This window comes from Psittacula echo (genome assembly GCF_963264785.1).
Source record: "Psittacula echo genome assembly, chromosome: 6".
NCBI classification, from domain to species: Eukaryota; Metazoa; Chordata; class Aves; order Psittaciformes; family Psittacidae; genus Psittacula; species Psittacula echo.
The window spans coordinates 1,472,461-1,480,087 of NC_137743.1; positions in this window are offsets into that span (position 1 = coordinate 1,472,461).

Consider the following 7,627-nt stretch of genomic DNA (forward strand, 5'->3'; position numbering starts at 1 on the left):
CATGCACAAGGCACCAGCTGCCAGAAGGCATCAGAATTAGATCACAAATGGGTTGTTGCATGAGCACCAAATTACTATTATTTCAAGTATTCCAAGTAATCTAAACCTGAATTAATTCCTGTGCTTCATCTGAAAGTCCCAGGTATGGCTGCGGTGCCCTATGGATCTACAAGTGTAGACGACACTGTCAAATATCAGCCAGTGAGACCCAGACCTCTATTCCTTAGTGGAAAAACAAACAATGAAGACCAATATCTTTGTGGTTTGAGATATCAAGGTACTAAAATACCAGGTTTCCAACTAAAAGCACTGAAAAATCTAAGGTAATACAGAAATCCTCATTGCCCTTTAGGGTCTATAGTACCCAAGTGTTTCACTTCCAAAATGCAGGTTTCTCAAATGATGCCCAAAACCAGCAGCAACAGGGATCTGCATCCCCTTTGCTTGTCAGGAGCTGTTCACAGGGCAAGAGAGAGGTAATCCAAAGGAGGATGGGAGGTACGACCTCTCCATGTGCTCCAAAGGCATTTGATGAAGTTCCTGCCTAGCTAAAAGCTGTAGAGGAAACACAGCACTGGGTGAATGATAAAGTCCTGTCATGGATTAAAACAAGTTAAGAGATAGGAAAGAGAACAGAAAAAAATGGCCAATTCTGAGCATGGGGAAAGGTTAATAGTGGAGTGCTCCAGGGATCAGTCTTGGGCTGCAGTGTTTCAATATATTCATTAACAGGCAGCAAGAGGTGGTGAAGAGTGAGGCAGGGTGAGCGCCTGGCAGAAGTGGTTTAGGTCAGTCACAAGGAGGGGAGGCTGGGAAGGAGCAACCATCAGTGCAGACACACACTGAGCAGCCCAGGCTCTGCTCCCTGGGTGCAGCGGTGGGCACAGAGGCACCAGAGCTCCCAGTATTGGCCATAGAATCCCAGCCTGGTTTGTGTTGGAAGGGACCTTAAAGCTCCTCCAGCTCCAGCCCCTGCCACAGGCAGGGACCCCTTCCACTGGAGCAGCTTGCTCCAAGCCCCTGTGTCCAACCTGGCCTTGAGCACTGCCAGGGATGGGGCAGCCACAGCTTCTCTGGGCACCCTGGGCCAGCGCCTCAGCACCCTCACAGGGAAGAGCTCCTGCCTTACATCCAACCTAAATCTCTGCTGTGCCCTAAGGTGACAGCAAACCACTGCTGCCTTGGATTGACCACCCAAAGCAAAGGTCACCAAAATGATAAACTGAGATGCCTGAAGGAGCTCCCCATCTGTAAATGGCATCAAGGTGCCCTCGCCACAGCAAACAGGCAAACATCAGCTCTACGACTATTCCCTGGCTCCCCCTGTGCAGTGCATTCAATTACCAGCATCAAGATGGAGACAGCAACATCTTCATGGTCAACCGCACACCCCATATCACCACCTGAGTCATGGGAAGAGTCCTTTTAATACAAAGACCAAGTCAATTGGAGGAGCTGGCCCAACCAACCCCTCTTCACTTTGCTCCACTGCGTACTATCAAGCGGCTGAAGTGGAAAGCGGTAGTAATTTATGTGAGCGAGGATGAAGGTGAGCTTTGACAGATCACCTTCACCACTGGTGGCTGGAATCATGTCAAAGGCCCCTGAGCAGTGTATGAAAGCCACATCCACCTGGAAATGAAGGGAAAGCCACCCAGCGCCAGGGGCCTGTGCATCTGATGAGTTACAAAATGCAAGGCAAACTTCACAAGGCACGGGTTAACTCGGGTGCTTTAGGAGAAGTCGCATCACTCTGCATTACTTGCAGAAATCCACTGAAAACTCAACATCCCCTTGGCACCCCATTTAATTTACAAGACAAAGTATTTTACCGCGGATGCTGCTGCTGTTGTTTCCATCCCATTCGTGTTACTTTGCTAGATTGAATCCATCAGCCAAACCCTCCTGAAGCCTGCTGCGGCGGGTTGCTGAGCAAGGCGGGGTGCAGACAGCGACGGCTTCTCACTGAAAAGAGACTATGAACCCGTTTCATAGACTGGAGAGTCAACAGCAGCCTTCCCTGCCCCATCCCTTAGTGCAGCAATGCAAGTCAATAGTGTGCTGCAGTGCAGGAGCAAAGCACGTGAAGGCAGGAAAGAACTTTAACCTTAAACACATCCATTTTCATTTTTTCCTAAACAATTAAGCAGCATGTACCCATTCCTTAAACATTAGTGTTTTGTAACTATGGCCATACATGTAGGAGTATGAAAGACGGCATCATTCTCTTGATTTTCCACCAAAGAGGCTCTAATGAAGCCATTCCAGTAAACTCATTAGGAACTATTCAGCTGAGCACAACCTTAAAGCATAAATATTTGCAGGATGAGGCCACCAACCCATCAAGGATCCATTTCTACAAGGTTTGGACACTGATGGGAAGCTTATGGCTCAGAGGAGCCACCCTCTGTGTCTCCATGAGTTTCCTACAGCAACTTCCCTTTCAGTTACCATTCTCTGCACAAACACCAGTCATTTGCCCAAAATTTGCTTTATATTTGCATTTTCCCAGCATCCTATGATCATTCCGGATGCCAGCAAGATGCACAAGCTGTTTATACGCAGGCTAAAAGCTGCACGGAGTAATTAAGATGACACGGTTCAGTTCATAATGATGTTGCAATTTTGGCTTCTTAGAAACCAGTATTCCTTAATCTGCTTCCCTGGTTGCTTTCAGAGGCTGGGAATGTGCATGGAATGCTGACGCCGCTCGGCTTCGCTGGGAATAGCACTGGGAAGAGCCCCTTAATGCAGCCACCACCACTGCTGCGTTGCTCAGAGCAGCAGCCAGTGCCCGGTCACCAAAGCCATAACATGGAACAATAACAAGCTTAAAGTGTCAAAACTCATTGTACTTTGGACACTATTCCCAGGAAAAACAGCACAAATGGTTGTGGAAAGGCAGATATTTGAAGGACAAACAATCCTACCTATACCTAGGTGTGAGCATGCGTTCCCAAAGCCAAAACATAACCACCAGCCACAATCACAACCCTTCCTCTCCAAAACGCACTCTGAAAACGGTGTGTACCTAACCTGCAATGCTCCACTTCCGAGCTCCGATGGATTTTTGCCCTCTGCAGGTGTGAGAAAGAATTCCCTATCCCGTTTTCCCGGCTGCCTGGCAGCCTCTTTGCCAGCTCTTGCATTAACCCGTTCCACAAACTGCGGCTGGAAGCGGGAGCGCTGCGCTGACCGCTTCAAACGCTCCTCCAGCGCACAGAGGGCTCCATCTAGTGTCGTACCCACAGAATTCCAGGGAAAAACAGGCGAGAGGGAAAAAGCCAATTGATAATTGCCATAGATTTTTAAGGCAAAATAACTGCACTTCCCTGCCCATGCTGTCCCGTGCTTGAGAGTATATGGAGTAGATTTTACTACATAGACCTCTTCAGTCCCCTGCCTAAACCCCTCACACATGTACAAACCATCACAGTCATTAGCACAATAATGGGAAAGGAGATGCAATTTACACCAAGCAGGAATGGTGTCAGGAATTGGATTTTCACCCAGTTTTGGCAGCGCGGACACGCTGTGGCTCCTCACTCTCATCAAACTTCAGGAGTTCCCCTTGACTTAGTGGCTGCAGGGTGTTTGGGATCACAGGTCTCCATCCAGAGATGGTTAACAGCAAATGTTGTACCCTAAAGTCACATCATGAGAGAATGCAACACAGCATCTCCAGCCCAAATCAAAGCAGCTGAGGACCAGCTCTCCCATCCTGACTCTCACGTTGATTGTGGCCATGACTTCACTGCATTGAAGGTTGTGCTGCAACCAGCAGTGGTTTTGAATACAACAGGTTTCTGTACAAAACAAGCTCTTGGAACACGGTGCTGGCAGGCAGACCAGTGGCACCAGAACCAGGGTGGGTCTGAGGAGCCCAGCTGATGGGTACCCCGGGGTGCTGTGTCAGCAGAAATGCAAAAGGGATATTGCTGCAAACCTCAACACCCCTGGGCTTGAGTTTCAGTCTTCAAGACAGCTTGAGCCTGCCTAGTGCTGAGATTCTTAATTCCAACCCAATATTCCAAGCTGAAGGAATCACAGAATGGTTTGTGTTGGAAGGGACCTTAAAGCTCATCCAGCTCCAACCCCTGCCACGGGCAGGGACCCCTTCCACTAGAGCAGCTTGCTCCAAGCCCCTGTGTCCAACCTGGCCTTGAACACTGCCAGGGATGGGGCAGCCACAGCTTCTCTGGGCACCCTGTGCCAGCGCCTCAGCACCCTCACAGGGAAGAGCTTCTTCCTATATACCCAATATTTCCTTATAATCTAATATAAAGTGCAAGGAAAAAAAAAGAATCAAACCAAAACCTTGGGAGAAGGATGGAAAAGCAAGCAAAACAGAAATAAGCAGAACATGTTATATTAATTGTGTCCAAAACCCAATGTCAAATACTTCTCCACATGCCACCTTCAGTAGCCATAAAGGCTCAAAACCTCACTTACCTCTTCACCTGCAGCACTGTGGATCCAGGACTTTCTTGCCCCTTCTCCTTTCTGTTCAAAACATGTTTTTCCTCGTGTGTCTCCCAGCAGAACCCCCCAGTCCTCCCCATGCTCCACTTTGAAGCTCTGGGAACATCATCTAATTGTAATGCTCAAATCATTGGGATCTGCAGAAAAACAGTTCAGGAACTCATTCCACACACACACACACATGGAAAGTCAAAACAAGAGCCAGCCAGTCCTGGTTATAGGCATTAACTACTTAATTCCAGCAGCCCTTGCCCCTCAATGCATTAGTACCTCATCCTGAGACCGCCCCTGGAGCACCATCAGCTCTGGGCAAGAACACAGGAGGCCACAGAGATGCTGCGAGGGCTGGAGCAGCTCTGCTCTGGAGGCGCTGGCCCAGGGTGCCCAGAGAAGCTGTGGCTGCCCCATCCCTGGCAGTGTTCAAGGCCAGGTTGGACACAGGGGCTTGGAGCAAGCTGCTCTAGTGGAAGGTGTCCCTGCCTGTGGCAGGGGTTGGAGCTGGGTGAGCTTCAAGCCAACCCAAACCATTCTAGAATTCTATGATTTTATGATCTTCACCTTGTTGCAGGTGCTGATGAAGTACACACCGTCTCTTCCATTCCACACAAAGCCAAACCTTTTCCCCACAGTAGCAGCAGTCTATTCCAGAGGCAGAGGGATAACACATACCTAAAGATAGGGAAGAATCATCTTGCACAGCAGCACCATACGTACCAGCCATGCTCCCCAGCAGTGCCTTGAGTGGAGGTTTTGTCCATATGGTTGAAGCCTTTTCCAAGAATGTGTTACATTTCCTGAGTACTAAATATATTAAATATAGGAATTCATATACACACTAATCAATAATAATAATGAAAAACAAGCAATGGGAAAGGCAAAAATAAAGATAGTAATGAACGTTGCCAATAACACAAGCTGGAGACCCTCAATTGAGCACCGTAAGTGGAGAGAACAGCCACCAAACATCAAGAGCAGCACTGGAGCTTTACTTCACAAATAAATTCTGTCCTGGTATAAGAGTCATTTCCATACCAGTCTAAGTGGTGTAGCAGAGTATACGGAGTACAAGAGTATATAGCATGTATCTATACAAGTATATGGAATATAAGTTGTCAGAGACAGTAACAACCTTTATTCACTGGTGGTCTGTTGCACTTCTATAAACCTTGAGTGGTTAAATTCCATCAAAGTGACTTTTAAGGAAAACTAATGCAAAAGAAGTAGCATCTTGTATTTAGTCTTCGTTTAATTAAAGCTTCTAACTCCTAATTTGGCCACAGGGATGCTGCTCTTTGGTATAAGTTTACTGTTTTAAATGAAGTAGGTTACGATTCTTACCAATAAACGCACGGATGCATTTGAAATTCACTTTGAGAGATTAAGGTTTTCATGAGGACAGGATCTTTCCATAGTAGTTAAGCTTGGTTTTAAAGGTATAACCTCTACTATTTTATAGTGATTACTAAAGTTATTCCTAGAAAACTGACAGACCAGATTAAGTATCAATCACTAAGAATTCTGTAACACGGCCAAGTCCATTCTTCTCTGCAGTCAACCTTTCCCAGTTGGGGACTACCTCCAGTAACAGTCCTGCTTCAGATTCCAGTATACTTAGATTATACTGAGAACTGAAGCATCAAACCCCTAAACTTGCCTCCAAAACCTGCTCAGCTGCTGCCTGAAGGAAAAACCTCCTCAAGTGGGTTTCTGGCCAGGAATCTCAAGTAGACATCACTGTTTCTCTGCAAGATCAACCAACACAAGCATCAGGGAGGAAAAGGCTCTCAGCAATACTTCCCTGCTCAAAATGTGCTACAGGTGAGGTTCAGGCATTTTGCTGATCACCAGTGCTTCATTTTCTGGGTTTCAGGAAGGAATCATACTCCTCTTCAGTTCTAGACTTCTCCAAGAACATGATGTCCTTGTCCTCCTTGCTGTGCATAACCAGTGTGCCCAGAACAGTTTAATCCATTGCAGTTGATACTACTATAAACTCAGTAGCAGCTGACACTGCTGTCACACACAACAATATACATGTAGTTAACCTGCAACATTCCAGTACTTCACAAGCACAAAACCACCTTCCAGAAGAAATCCCTCAGGTTTAACTTCAGTCCGAGTGCAGATGCTAAGAACTCAAGAGACCTGAAAGCAAAAAGTGTTCCTCTCGAAGGGAAACCCCCTCCTGCACATACCTGCAAGTACAAAAGTGCTGCAAGTGGTTTCATGGTCAGCCTGTTCTTAGAGCCAATTGTATTTCAGAGCATTAAAGGTATTAAAAGAAGGATTAAAATGAAATTAAATCCTCTGAATACAGAAATTAAGGATTCATATATCAAGACAATTATTTAAATTGTCTAAGTCATACCCCAGTAAGTAACCCTTTCCATTTAACTGAAGGAGCACTGATAATACTGGAAAAGACTCCAGGGAGACCTTAAGAGCAGCTCCAGTGCCTAAAGGGGCTCCAGGAAACCTGGAGAGGGGCTTTGGACAAGGGCCTGTAGGGACAGGACAAGGGGAATGGCTTTAACTTGACAGAGGGGAGACTGAGAGGAGCTCTTAGGCAGAAGCTCTTCCCTGTGAGGGTGCTGAGGCACTGGCACAGGGTGCCCAGAGAAGCTGTGGCTGCCCCATCCCTGGCAGTGTTCAAGGCCAGGTTGGACACAGGGGCCTGGAGCAACCCGGTCCAGAGGAAGGCGTCCCTGCCCGTGGCAGGGGGTTGGAACTGGAGGTGTTTTAAGGTCCCTTCCAACACAAACCAGTCTGAGATTCTACGATTTATGATACACCAACAGACTGGCCTAACCACTGTGTTTATTAGCTCATTTCAACTGTAATTTCAATATGCCCCAAAAGCTATGTTAAAACAGGCTGAACATCTGAGATGAACAATTATGGACCAGCTTTGCTAATGAAGATGCACAGAGTAGAGCTGAAACTCATTAATATCCAGTTCCTAATGCGGCACTGGATTAAGGTTTCAATAGGATTTTTCTTGCTTACTAGACAGGAAAACAGTTATGAAGAGGGACAGAAAATTATGCTCCACACCACAGAGCTACAGCCATTAATATTCTCCTAATAAGAGCTGAGCCCAGAAAAGTAAAGATGCAATTTAGTCCCATATAGTACTACAAAGGGT